The 15026-nt window shown below is 44.2% G+C and overlaps 1 protein-coding gene across 1 annotated transcript in view; it reads right to left on the reverse strand.

Annotated features, from left to right (window-relative positions):
• opcml (opioid binding protein/cell adhesion molecule-like) overlaps positions 1–15026 on the reverse strand; it is a 265188-nt gene that overhangs the window by 239800 nt on the left and 10362 nt on the right. The gene's annotated exons all lie outside the window — the stretch shown is intronic.

Below are 15026 nucleotides of genomic sequence, written 5' to 3' on the forward strand. Positions count from 1 at the left end.
TGCTCTCTGTGAGACGCACATACAGGTGACAGCAAGCTTAGGGGCCACAGAACAGGGTCAGTCAGCACGCAGCGGCCCTCGAGCAATTGGGGGTTAAGGGTCCAATGTCGGCATCACTCTGCCAGCCCCAGGATTCAAACCGGCAACCTTCTGGCTACAGGCACAGAGCCCTAACCCACCGCGAGCCATACACCGTCCGCTGTTTGAACCGCAATTTCAGGGGAGGGAATGGGGGTATGGGGGGACAACAGCGCAAACAGCAGCAATACAGGATGATGCAAAACAAGAAAAAGACAATATAAGAATGAGTGTACAACACATGAGCGATATACAGTAAAGACCTTCATGGACTTTCAGTCATTTGCGAGGTGGCTGTGAACAATTAAATGGGAATATTTTAGGAGCTTGGTGAAAGATCGCAGAGACTCGCGGACAACATGTAAGCCAAAAACAATACTGAAAATGATCTGGATCATATACAATATATAAATATTACACAAACGCGTAAATGTATACTATACCTTTAACAGTAAAATTCCTGTCTTGGGTACGCAGTGCATCTTCGTCTTGGTAACTAACCTCACTCACATGTTAGCCGTCTTTGTGACCGTGGAGTTTTGCATTTCTCACAGTGACTTTTACACATTTCAGTGCTGGTAATTTTGCAGTTTTAATAACGCGCCCAAAAATGTAGTGCCCTCAGCATGCAGAGTGGTGACCTTGTATGTTCAAGGGCCTAACTTAGATGACTTGCATATTATATAAATAGGTCTAGATAATAAACGGCAAGTCTATTTGACATGTAAAGTGGACAGCACAGTATTTTTGTTTGTTTAGACTTTTTAGAAATTGATAATAAACACTTTTTTCTGTTCATTCGGGCTATCAGACTGTTACGGGTTAAGGATAAGTATTATTTATGAATTTTCACATTCGCAGGAATCTTCGGAATGTAACCCTTGTGAATGAGAAGGGATAACAGTACAGATGAAATGGCGGTAACGACGTACAACTTGACCACAAAGGTACTGATTGCACTGAGTGCAGTAGTGTTAAATTAAACATTCCACTGTATTTCATCTATTTCAATGGATTACGGCCATGTGAGTTTTTGCTTCCTCACAAACACGGATCCCAACACCAGACACAGTTACTGGTCCTGCATTTAAACTGTGCCAGTGTCACACAGGGAAACTGGTCGAGTTAAATTAGCTCAGGCTACGAGTTCATTTGAACGCAGAGACAGAAAGTAAATTGCCGCCGATCAATTGAGAATTCAACAGCTCGTCTCAGCCTGAAAAATAATGAAAGCCCGAGCTGTCGAGTGGCCATTTTCTGATTGCCGTTAAAATGCTCCCCGCTTCTTCAGTAAGATGAAGACAAGCCCAAGGGTGTTCTGTAGCCACACACACATTCACATGTGCCATAATCACTTTTTTTTCCCTACTCGCATGCCGGGAAACAGGCATCTCTCTCAATCGCCGCACATAGGGAGCTCTGAAAGTTTGGCGCACGGAAACGTGGACCGGAGGCCCATCCTCTGAGAAACGGCCTGCCTGGTGTCTGTTGACAAGCGGAGGGCCGGAAAAGCCTCACGAGCGACAGGGAAGTGTTAAGCTCTTGGAGAAAAGGGGGGGGGGGGAGAGCTCTCCATGGGGGCCCCAGCCGTGTTGATTTCTGAGAGAGGCTTTTGAAAGCCTTTCCTTTTCAGACCAAACACCCTGCCGTTTCTCCATTACCGCATTTAACTGCAGTCTACTCACATTTCTCTCAGAGGTCATACCATCCTGCTTTAACATAAGACTAATGAAGGCTACAAGAACATCTTCTGTTTTTGTTTTATTCCACTTCTCTTCGCTTTATAATGAATTATCAGTGCGACGCAGGTTCAGACTCGCAAAGGACGACGTATGGAGAATATCTGCATTTATGAGGGTGAAACAGTCGTCTTCCTTTCTGTGCATAATGCTGCTTTTTCAGTTTTTTTCTTGTCCGCTAATCAAGACACCCCGGCATCCTGTGGTGAATAAGCCCTAAGTAAGTGGGTCTAAAACTCATGACCTTTATTGAAAAGGGTTCACGTTTTTATCAAAGAGAACCACTTAAATATCCTCTAGCGGAATCAATTTGTCAATATCTAGAATAAGATGTTTGGCCTAAATGGGTACAGAACCCATATCCTATCATATCTGTCCCGTCATATCTGCAATAAATATGCAGAATAAAGCATTGGGGTTAGATGGATGCTGAGAGCACATTCTGTCGTCTCTATTCTGTCACACCTGCAAGAAAGATCCAATATAAATCAATTGTTCTAGATGGATTCCGAACCCATTTCCTATCATATGTGTCTTGTCATATCTGCATTAAATATCCAATATAAAGCATTTGGCCTAGATGGGTACACAGCCCATATCCTGCTTAAAAACAGCCTGTACATCCTCCCTGTCAAGGGATTTAATCAGAGGCTTGTCTGGAATCCAAGGGATGACATCACCCTCACAGCGGCCTCACGGGGCCCCGCCAAGGGCCACCACACTCACAGGCAACCCGAGAGGGTCAGGAAGATGATGAAGGTGGGGCGTGCTAAGAGACCGAGGTTAAAGTACGGGGTGGCAGGTCCCTGTTTCACTGCCGCAGAACCGCCGCCCTTAGCATGGGTACGGATGAGTCAATAAGTGCCGATCTCAGAGGAGGAGCGACGTCAGCTGTGCCTCACGCCCGCGTTCTACCCAGGATAAGGAGTCCGGCAGGCTGCCCGACGGGGAACTCGCCACCGCATTGCTGCCACCGACCCGGAAAAGCACTTCAAGGGCCCGGCAATGACGAAGCATGGGGCCACGTCACAAGGCGCAAATAAGCACGGCTATATTCTGCTGCGGGGACGAGGCGAGCCCACAGCAAGGTCAGAGTCTGCAGCAGCATTTCAGATGACGCATTTCCGTGGCGGAAGCACTCGCGGTGATATGCTGGCGGAAAAACAGCCGTTTTCTCGCCGCGTTTCACCTTCTCAGTTACACTTTAAAACGAATTATTCCCAGACGCTGGAAATCGTCTTTTCACCGAGGCAAGAATGTTCAAAAATGGCCACACAATCTTTTTTTTTTTTTTTTTTTTTTTTAACGAATTCTCCTAGAGGATTCTGGGAGAATCCTTAAGGCTGTGATTACAGGACACATATATAATATACTGGTCATAAGAGCTAAATGAAATAAATATACTGCAGCATAACACATTAAGTTTAGTTCATGCACCCGTTTTTTCGAATCGTTTAACCAGTGCAGGGTGACAGTGAGCCTGGAGTTTATTTCAGGAATCATTGGGCACCGATTCACCTAATCGTATGTTTTTGGGCTGTAGGAGGAAACCGGAGTACCCAGAGGAAAACCGCGCAAACACAGGGAGAACACACACACACACACACACACACACACAGCCCGGGAGTGTGAAGATAGTACTAGACACTGGAGGTACAAGGTAATACTGCTATCCACTGAGTCATCATTCTACCATGCAATATAGTCTCATACCTAAATATGCATAGTATAAGCAGTCCCCAGGTCACAGACGAGACATGTTCCCTAAGTCTGTTTTTAAGTCGAATTTGACTGTAAGTAGGAAACATAGTAATATAGTATGTACCCACAACAACAATTTAATACTAATACAGTAATAATAAAAGAAACTACATATGGCACTGTACTGTACTCTACTGTACTTCAAGCCAACCAATGCCAGAAGCCGAGCGTGTTTTCATGAGCATCACAAACTAATGTGCGCCTTCGTTATTACAAACCATCGTATTTAACACAAATTTTTAATATAATAGGCTTTATGTTGTCCTTAAGTCGGACATTTTTAACCCAGGGACTGCCTGTTCACCTATAGTTAAAATCACACGTATTAGTTCGAGGGGCAGTATGTTGGGATGCGGAGCCTGTAACTGGAAGGTCGCCGGTTCAAATCCCAAGTTTGGCAGAGGGGTTTAACAGTCAGGCCCTTGAGCAAATCCTTTGACCCCCAATAGCTCCAGTGACTGCCTGACCCCGCGCTCACATCCTAAAACTTTACTTTGGATAAAAGCATGTGCTACATAAAATGTAAAGTCTCATGTTGCCTTACATCTATGTGTTCTTGTAGGTGTGTTTCTACATGGCCACTGAACCTCATTGTGTTTATGAAAAAGGAACCTACAGAAGTATACACAATTAACAGAATATCTAACTTGGTGCAGGCTCAAAGAAATACTATTTTGCTGGATGGTATTACCGTAAACAAGAATCGCAATGTTAAACGTGTATCACAAATCACAAACGTGCTACAGAAGTGTTAAGGAGACCTCGTTAAACCATCGCATCTAGTTACAAGGTTATTTGCTTTGTTACAATGTTTCAAAAAGAACTTATCAATAAACAAGACCTTGTATAAACCTTCTCGAAACTGCAGGAGTTGTAATAATAATTTTGAACAGCTATGGAAACAATAATTACCATGTGTAAAATATGGATATATCTATTTGTTGTGTACAGGACTAAATAAAAAAATTGTGTTGCTGTAATTCTGGAGGCTATTTGAGCTGACACGTTAAACGCCAAGGAAATACCACGGTAAGTTTTTCCATTTAAACACCCACATTATGCTTTCAAGACTTCACTGTATTACGGAAATCTTTCTCATTTCTTTCAGGAACAGCCGGTGTAAATCACTGCCGACGTATATGCGATTACTGATCACACAATGAGCGGGAAGAAAAATCCTCCCAGATCATTTCTGGCAGCTTGGGCAGATACTGAGCCTAAGCGTGGCAGTTTAACCCCCCCTTACTTTGAGGACTCTCTCTGGGCCCAAACGGCAGCTCCGTTCACTGAGCCCCACATTGTCGTGATATAATACCGCAGGAAAACGCCATTAAAACGCGTCAGGCAGCTCTTACTTTCCCAGCAGCATTAAACAAAAGCAGTCAGCGAGATCTAATTAACCTTGGATTCCATTGCGTTTTATTATTCGTTTTATGGCTTAGCTATAAAACAAATCCAATAAAGATAAAATTTAGAATAAATGCACAGAAGCTCCATTAAACAATGTTTTACTCTTGTGCAGCTTATGTTTGTAGGTGCATTTATTTATTGGTGGTTAAAATAGAGATCCATCCATCCATCCATTTTCTGTGCCCACTTGTCCTTGTCAGGGTCGTGGGAGGCAAGAGCACAGAGCACACACACTATTCACACACACATTCATAAATACGGACATTTTGGGAACTCCGGTTTACCATGGCATGCTTTTGCACTGTGGGTCTCCCATTGAAATTAAGAGCCCAACCTGAAGCAGCAAAACATTTTCCCTGTTATAGCCTTGAGAAAAGTGAAAAGTGTGAACCAATTAAGAGAGGAAACACTAATTTCATGTGCTTGGGGAGGCACTGTTGTAGTCAGGTTGCTTAGGGGGGAAGAGCAGCCTCTAGGCCCCTGGTTTAGGCTCCTGCCCTCAGCCTTGTGTTTCTGCATTTTGCACGGGTTCCCTCCCACAGCCATGAGGCATGCAGTGTAGGTGGACTGGTGTTCAGACACTGTCCCTAGCGCAATTGTTTGTGTTCTGCGAAGGACTGGCATCCCGTCCGAGGGCGTCTCCTGCTCCCTGCTTCCAGGATCCTGTGATCCAATCCTGTGTGGGCAGCTTTTGTTCATAATTCCCCACGTTGGATCTTCCAGTGGATAACAGAAGCCCTCAGTTTTATTTTTATTCAAGATTCAAGAGATTTAAGGTTCCAAAGACATTTATTGTCAGCCCGTCAATATAAATGTATACATCTACAGTAGGATGAAATATCACCTTCCTAAGCACAATGCTGCTACATTTATACATTTATCAAACAATATACTACAACATGCTGACATTAACACATTGACTAGACAATATATTTCTCATACTGTACTACATTTACACATTTACTAGACAATATACTACGCACTGTGCCACATAAAGACACAAAGACAAGACTTTGCAGAGCAAAAATTTTATTAGCTAACTAATCTAGTTAGATTGGTGTGGATTTTAATACTTGGAAATAAGTTTGTCATAATGTTTGCGACAGCAGCAACCATAAATGAATAACAAAAAGAATGCAAAAACCACGACTTTAGTGAAAATTAACAGGCAACTCTGATCTGACTTTTATGCCTTAGCGACTTGAAATGAATGCAGACATAAGATCTGATATTCACCAATTTAAATTCTATAATTTATATAATGGGTGAATTTCCTATTGTTCCGCATTAACGTAGGTGTTTGAATGCAGAATTTGTAATTGATACTTTATTGATCCCCTGTAGGGAAATTATCTTTACGCCTCCCTCAACTTGTTCTTTGTGGAGTAAGTTGACCGTAGCAGCGCCCAGAGAGCTGGGGGTTAAGGGTCTTGCTCAAGGACCTGCAGATGTGCTGAGGCTGGGTTCAAACCTGCGACCTTCTGATTACAAGGACACAGGCTTAGCCCACTGAGTCACACGCTGCCCCCCTTCAGCACTGCTTTTGATCGGTTTACACACATAAAGTGGCATCTTGTTTGCCAAACAGGAAGTGATGTCATTCCCCTACATACATAATATAAACTAGATGCGATGTGGAATATACAGACGGCATTACACACTGCGTTTACACTATTCATTCATCGCAGTTTAACGAAACCTGTTGAATTTTAGTAAATATGTCTTTGAACACACTTTATTGTTGCCACACAACACCCCAAAAAAATGGTCATTAATGCTTCGTTACGGTGCTCGGAAGGTAAATCAAGTTAATTGCGAGCCTTACTGTAATTAGGCAAATTGAGGTGTAATGTGGTAGCTGGGACAGCAGTGACACCGCGAGCAGCTGTGGAGACGCGATGCCCGCAGAGATCTGCGCACGCCGCCTTCATCTTTCAAGCCGTGCTTTTGTTATATCTTTCCCTCGTTACTCTGCGTCTCTTTCCAGCCCCTGTCCTGATTGATGATCGATCTTAATCCATCTTTCTCCAAGCCTGGCACATAAGGTGACCAAAGGTAAACCTCAAGAACCTTGTTATGTTGCAATCCTCTAACAAACCTTTCTCGTCTGTGCCCCTCTCTCCCATTTAAAAATCGTTCTTAAAACAGTTTGATTTGCAATTACTTTTAATGGGGTTGCACTGTAAACAGGTTGTGGCACTACCCTAGCCTGCTCAATTTGCGTTTTGCTGGTTTGACTACATTATGCTCAATACCACTGGTAATTTAATTGAGTGGTTGTACAGGTTTAGAATAATTCAATTTCAAATCCATGTAGAAGTAATCTGATGTTTCCTTATGGGATAGCTGGGAAACCAACAGTACATTTCAAGGATGCATTATTGAATATACACTCAGTGGCCACTTTGTTAGGTACTCTGACATGGTACCAGGAAGGTCCAATATCTGAAATCCAGAACCAATTCAAAGACTGAAATGTCTGTGTGTTCAGAGAAGCTTTTCTACACTGTAGTACCGAGCTGTTATTCTTGCACTTGTGGCCTTCCTGTTAGCTTTAACGAGTCAGACAATTCACCCTCTGACCTCCCTCATTAACAAGGTGTCTCCAGCAACATAACTCTGACGGAACGTTTTTATTTATTTATTTTTTTGCTTGTTTATTGCACCGTTTTCAGTAAAGTCTTCATCCTGCATTGCAGGGAAATCCCAGAAGGATGGCTGTTTCTTAGATGCTGTAACCACCATGTCTGGCGCCTACAATTATCCTACGTGTCTTAGGTGCTCTGATGCTTATCTAGACGGTAACTGAATTTCTTGACCCTGTATGTGTTCATTTGTGGCCACATGATTGTTTTGATCAACATGACATCTGTCCATCCATCTCTCCATTTTCTGTACTAGCGTGTCCTTTGCAGAGTAGTGGGGGGTCCCACAGATCCGGGCACACAAACACATTCACCCGGAGTACCTGGAGGAAACCCCACGACGACACGGGAAGAACAGGCAAACTCCACACCCATGGAGCCTCAGAGACTCAAACTCTGGTCCCAAAGGTGTGAGACAACAGTGCTAACCACTGTACCACCCCCTCAATACGAGAAGCACCTAATAAAATGGCCACAGAGTGCATATCAGTCACGACCTGAAGAGCAGGCCTCCAGCTATTTACCTTTTCGTTCACTCTGTTTATTTTTCAGTGGAAAACTGAAACACTCGCCGCTCTTTGGTTTAACTATTAGCTGTCACAGCATCCACAGATTCCTCCATCACAACCAGCAGCTCGATAAATTCCTTCGCTACTGAGCAGGCCTTCTGTGGTTTTGGACAGGCCGCCTCCCCCCGACCCATCTCGGACGCGTCGTCTTTAAAGGCTCGAACCCACGGCATCCTGAAGAAAGGCCTGCGCTGATTTAGACGCAGGGAAGCGTGCCTTAACAGAGCCTGAGCACATTTCCTCCTGTGCGTCAGCGAAAAGAGACGGATGTCAGATTAGGTAGTGTCTTCTTGCGGAGTCCATCCATCCATATCCAGTACAGGGGTCACACTGAGCCTGGAGCTCATCCCAGGAAGCACAGTGCATGAGGCAGCGGACATCATGGCTGCGCTGCCAATCCTGCAGTCTGCTGGAAAATTCTCAGGGAGAGTTTTATCAGGTTTTAAAAAACGACGTCACCGGGGAAACTTCAAGAGGCCTTAAATTATCTCCACTCGAAGCATCTCAGGAATAAGATCAACGTGATCTTCTTCACTTGACCGTCGTCTGTTCATGTTCTATCACCGCTCTTCCACAATCCGAGCGAAAGCTGGCGGTGAGCCTGGACCCTATCCTGGGAGGCAGCAGCACAATGCAGAGAACATCCTGAATGGGATGCCAGATCATCCATGGGGCACGTATTCACACTCCGACATAGAGACGCTGGTTTCTGGACCATGGTGAAGAAACCAGTGTATCTGGCAGAAAGAGTGAGAAGACATACACATACCGGATTGGATTCGGACCTCAAACCCTCAAGGTGCGAGGCCACTGTGCTAGCCTCTCTATAGCGTTCCCCACACTTAGGAATGTGTATCTCTTACATGGTGTGCATGAAGAAATATCTAAGAGGCCAGGTGAAACATCACTGTCTCAGCCCCTCGCTTCTTGTCACGAGGATGTGTGAGGGAGCCGCGCCGAGGTCAGAGAGGGCGGAGGTTCGCGGCTGTGTCATATTATTCAAGTGCCAGCGAAGGCAGCTCGTCCTACAGAGCCGCGTCTATCCGAAGGAAGATATGAAACATTGTGTATTCAGCAGCGATTTCCTCCAATGCTCTGTTGACACGCTCGTCTCGGGTAACGTATTTTTAGAAGTTTCACAGCACCCTCACTGCTGAGTCAATTCATGTTTGTCCCAAAAAAAAAAAAAATTATATATATATTTCTTACATGCTCTTCATCTTGCTGTAAATTAGTTATCGCTCACGAACAAGAAGGCGACAGATATATATATATATATATATATATTCCTTTTTTTGGTGGAAAGGAGTCTCTCTGCTTTCCTCCCGGCCTTTAATGTGAAGTGGCAAACTTAAAGCGGCACTGCGCCTTCGCGGCTCGTGAAGTTTTAAGGGAAATTGTAGGGGGGGGGGGGGGGGCACAGAAAGCCATCAGCAGCTGCCGACAGAAGCAGCCAGCGACCCAATGGGAGTTTATCTGACACTACGCATCTCGTCATCCTGCGAGACATTTTATAAGCATCCCAACATACTCTGCATGGCAACACGAACACTGGACTGAACTCTGCTGCAGGAGCTTCTCAAAAGTACTCAGGCACTCCAAGTGTCTTCATCTTTGTTATTATTGTTATCATCATCGTCATCATCATCATTCTCATTAATAATAATAATAATAATAATAATAATACTGTTCTTCACCACTACCCAGTACTAAATAAGCAGCATGGGGCACTGGTGGCATCCCAGGAATATTATATAGAATAATAATAATATTAAAAATCATATATATATATATATATATATATATATATATATATATATATATATATATATATATATAAAATTTTTAATATTATTCTATGCTATTGCAACTCTTACACACAGAGCAAACTGCACAGACTGCAAATCCTGTACTTACGTATGTATTTTTCTGAATGTATTTATAAAGCCAGCAGAACTATTCCGAATAAGTACCTTGCCGTAAGTCACAAACAGCCGCGTCTCCAAGGACGTCGACCAGTAGCACCCGGTTCTGACCTCGCGCCCTTAAGCATAAGGCCCCTTCCCCTGTGAGCCAGCATTCTGTCCCAAAACAGGGTCCAGAGTGCGTTTCCACAGCGAGAATTTCTCTCTCTCTCTCTCACACACACACACACACACACACACACACACGCTCACATCCTGTTGGAAAAATAGGCCAGGTCTAACCTGCTCTTGATGCGGTTCACATGGATCATTATATAACTGAGCTTGACTGAGCAATTCTGAAAGGCAGAGATAATATAACTATTGAAGACCACGAGAAAAAGGTTTTTTATAAATATGAAGCCCATTTCTACTACACAAAAAGAAAAGAATGCATTTTCTAAATCACATACGGTTTATTAGTCCCCTTCTGATAATATGTGTCAATATTTTAGTTACTTAATTGTTCCAGGTTTGTTGAGATTGGCTATTTGCAACCAATTGAACGTGTTATTATTAATGTAATTCATCCAATCATCAATCCATCCTCTAACCACTTATCTTGTCCGGGGTCACAGGGGGCCTGAAAACTTTAATGCATTTCATGAACTGATGAATCAATATTCTTTACTTTTACTATTAAAATTTCCTGTGAGCCTTAATGGCTTTTGAACTAGCTCCACAGAATTCACAGAATTAATTTTCTGCCTTAAGCAAATGTATTTATGTGTCTCAGGTTCTGCTCCACAGCCTACATTAATATAGGTATTCTGCAGGTGTTCTGTAGAGAGAAACTGGTCCACCTCTTCCTTTGCGTTAAGAGATTTTGAACTCATCCCTTTAGCTTGAGGCTGTTCAGATTCTGCGACTCCTCTGATCTGAGATCAGAATAGCGGTGACCATCTGCCAATGCAGACAAGAAATAGTGTGTGGGGGGGGTGGGGCAAAGAATTTAAAAGAGGCACAGTTAACAAGTTAATGTGAAATTCGAACTGAGCTTTGTGTTTCAGGTGAGAAGTAGAAAATTATTTTGACCTTGCTTCAATTTCCTGCCGTATAGGTATGTAGCTATAGTGTTAAACATTAAGAGGAAACTCCATGCATCCATTAAACCCAGAGGCTAACATCAACCGGCTGGCTTTTATCAAAGTGTCAGGACATGTATATTTCAGCTCCCCTACTCTAGTAGGCGTTGTGACCGACTTTGCAACATCGAGGGCGAAGCTACTTTCAGAGAAGACAGTGCATTTGAGCTGTGTCACTGAGATTCAACTCCCTGCAAAGTCTCATTTTGAATTTAGCTGTCGGTACGGTACGCATCTTGGGGGGGATGGGAGGGGGGGGGGGGTCAACATTTTGGGTAGGCTTGAAGCTGAGAAGCAACGCGACTAACAGGAACTTTCGTAAATGGCACGGTATTTGACTGAGGGGCTAATCGAGCAGCTGTATGGATACGTCACGTCGTCCGTAAGAGTGTCGCCATGGCAGCCTCCAGCGAAGGCGGTTCATTGGCTGACGCCCTGCCGTTTCTCCTCTGCCTGATAAGGCTTATGCAGATGCCCTGTAAACTGACACGCGTTAGCAACCTCTGGCTTTCACCGCAACCTCACGGAAGCATCGATTGGGGATATGCAGATCTTTGCAGTGTGCAAATGTGCCTAAACTTTCAGACGCCCGCCACACATAACCATTTTCCGCTGCGTCCGTCACTTCTTAATAGCTGCGCTGATATCCCGCGGCGTCCGCAGAAGCTTCCGACTCGCACCCCGTCGGGCGGCTTCCTGAGAACCAGCTGTGTCACCTCGCCGCCCGCGCCGCTGGGTCGATAATGCCTCAGTGACGTCGTAGTGTGCGCGCGTGTGTGTGTGTGTGCGTGTGTGTTTGCCATGTGCCTGCTGGCCCACTGATTGGTCTCTCCTACTGGAACTGTAACCATGGGACCGCTGGTCCCAAGCAGTGTCCAACCCTGCTGCCCCAACTCCAGGCTCCAACAGCAAGACAGGCCGTCTTCAAACACGACGACAACGCACATTCCTCAGGGTCTCACCCCCCCGTCCTCACACCCACTTCTCTTTGCTTCTGATCCCAAGCTGTTACTTTGCTAAGATAACCTGTGTATGAGTGAAGGTGCTTTCCTGCCTCATGGCAAACAAATCCATAAGATCGGAAACCACAACCTTGATGGACACATTCATGTACTTGGGATCCATCTCACGGGCAAACTGCAGCCAAGTCATCCGGGAACGGGAGGCTTTCGCGGTATAAAACGAGGTTTCAGTCACGCGCGGAAGGATTACCATGGAAGCGTTCCGCGCCCCACGGCTTTCTCTGCATGGCACCGGTAGCTGCTTATGGAACATGCGTTCCAGAGCTTTCTGTAATGACTTCTGGATGCGGAACAGGCTCTCGTCATGCCACAGTCATGGAACACAAACCGGCTGATCTCCTGCGAAGTCGAGGCGGACACAGAGCGCACAGGCCTTTTGATCGCACACGACATGAATCTAATCGAATCAAACCTTCAAATCGAATCAAAGTTTATCCATCAAAAGCGTACAGCATACAGCTGGAGATGCTGGCATGAAATGATTTTCTCTGAGCTTCCTGCAGTAACGTAGTAAGTCAAGTTAAGAATAAACTAAAGCTAAATTAACAAACAACTTCATAAAAGTGATACAACTTACTGCATTGGCAGTTAAAAGATAAAACTTGTCGCATAACTGTGATGCAGTAGGTCAGTGAATCTCAACTGCTGAGTGGAATGCAGTGGTGTGCGGAGTGTATGGTTTAAAAGAAATTAAAAACAAATAAACAAACAAATAAACAAACAAATGCATTGAAAAACCATGCCCCCTCCCCAGTTGAGATCCACTTCAGCAGATCCGTACTAATGTCATAAACAGGCAGGACCTACAGGGGTGCCTACGTGGGGCCGATGGGCACAGGTCTATTTAACAGATAAAACGCTACGCTTTTTCGGCAAAGTTACACTACAGAGGAGCTCCATGGGCACACAAGCCTGTGCTCAAGGCTCCCCATCCAAATCCTCACAAACGCTGGTTTGTTTCCATAGATGCCCCCTGCCCGTAGCTGCCTGCTGGCTGATACGAAACTTTCTGTTCATGCACGGCGGGTCGGGTCGGGTCCAGTCTCAATGTGGCGCAACACTGTGGACACTCTGTGCTCATTTTGGCTAAAAAAAATAAATAAAGAAAACAGAAACGTCCTCCACTGAAATATTATGCTGTTTATTATTATGCTGGCGGATACAAGAAAACATGAATTGAAGGCTAGCTGCATTGTTCATTGTATTAGACAGAAAACAGCTTTGCTTGAACTCTGAAAGAGATGCTGTTTTTTTCTCCGTTAAAAAGCCATTGGCTACTGTATGTTTATTCAGCACTTGAATTCACAAGGGAAGTTTGTTACAAGACAGACATGAAAATAAGGACAGTGCCAGTGGTGATTAGATCTGATTATTAGTGCTTGCAGTCCCAGTAACCCCTCCAGGAAATGAACAAAAAAGAAAATAAAAAAAAAACACAACAACCTGTAAGTGTGACTTAGCCTGCGCGCTTGTCATCTTGACTAATGGTTCTATTAATTCAAGCTGAGAAAGCAGGATGACATCGCTTGGTTGAGATGGCCTTGCAGGGGCCGTACCGTACGGTTTTCCGGAAAACCGGCCTCGCCGCTCGACTTTTCCCAGGACCATCTGCCGCGTGGCATTTTGGGAGCCTTCCAGGAGGAAAGCGTGCCATGACATCGAGGCCGTCAGCCTTTGCATGGACAGGGATCAGAGCCGCGGGGGATTCTGGGTGATTAAGACTGCATCTGAGCGGCGACTTAACGTTTTCTGTTTAAAAAGCACCAGATAATATATTTGCGTCTCCCTCAGTGTCATGAATGTGGATGACTACAGGTGATATCTGTGAAATAGCCAACCATAACTGAACTGTAGGATTCTGGGAGGCAGTGATTGCTTTGCAGCCACGAACACCCCATAGTTTGAATGTTAGGTGCTGTAAATGACTCGATGTCATTTTTTTAGCATATCTTTACAAAGTTTACCATTTTTCTCTGTCACGGTCAGTGGCTGTAGATAGTGAAACATAGAGCTGCTGGAAGCACATCACCCATCAAGTAAGAAACACCAGTTAGGGCTGGTTGTGAGCTGTGGAATATTATCACACATCAATCCAGGGGCGGGACCACAGGCACGCTGGCCTCTGCTGAAAGCTGATTGGCCCCCTAGCCTGTCACTCGACAATTCAAAACACATAATAAGGTTTGCCTCTCTTATGCCTCCAACCTTAAAAAAAATCCTAGAATTGCCCCTGCATCAGACTGTACATCAAATGTCAATCTCTTGCTGATGTTGAAGTAATTAACTGCTCCCTACATAACCTCACAGGGCTGTGATATTTTAATCTTTAATCAGACCTTCATTTTTAAAAGTGTTTTGCCTTCTTTTTATGTATTACTGCACCCAATGCACTTCTGAATCAGAAGATACAGACAAAACAAACAGACTAAATTCCATCCATCCTATACATGGTCGCGGAGGTTCAGAGAATATCCCAGAAGGCAAGGAATAACCCAGGATGGGTCACCAACCCATCACAGACACACAAACTGACACACACACAAACAGAACTGACCACTGTATCACTTGCAAATTACATTTTACATTAATACAAGCATTTTCAGGATTAATACCAGCATTTTCTCAAAAGACAAACAGTAAATAAAACATAATTCAATGCATTCCTATGCTTCTTATTTGTTAAAAAACTATTCCTGGAATGTTTTTGTTTTTCATAGGAAATAGGAATATTAAAAAATAATCATTTGTCCTTA

This window comes from Brienomyrus brachyistius, chromosome 6 (genome assembly GCF_023856365.1).
Source record: "Brienomyrus brachyistius isolate T26 chromosome 6, BBRACH_0.4, whole genome shotgun sequence".
In the NCBI taxonomy this organism is placed as follows: Eukaryota; Metazoa; Chordata; class Actinopteri; order Osteoglossiformes; family Mormyridae; genus Brienomyrus; species Brienomyrus brachyistius.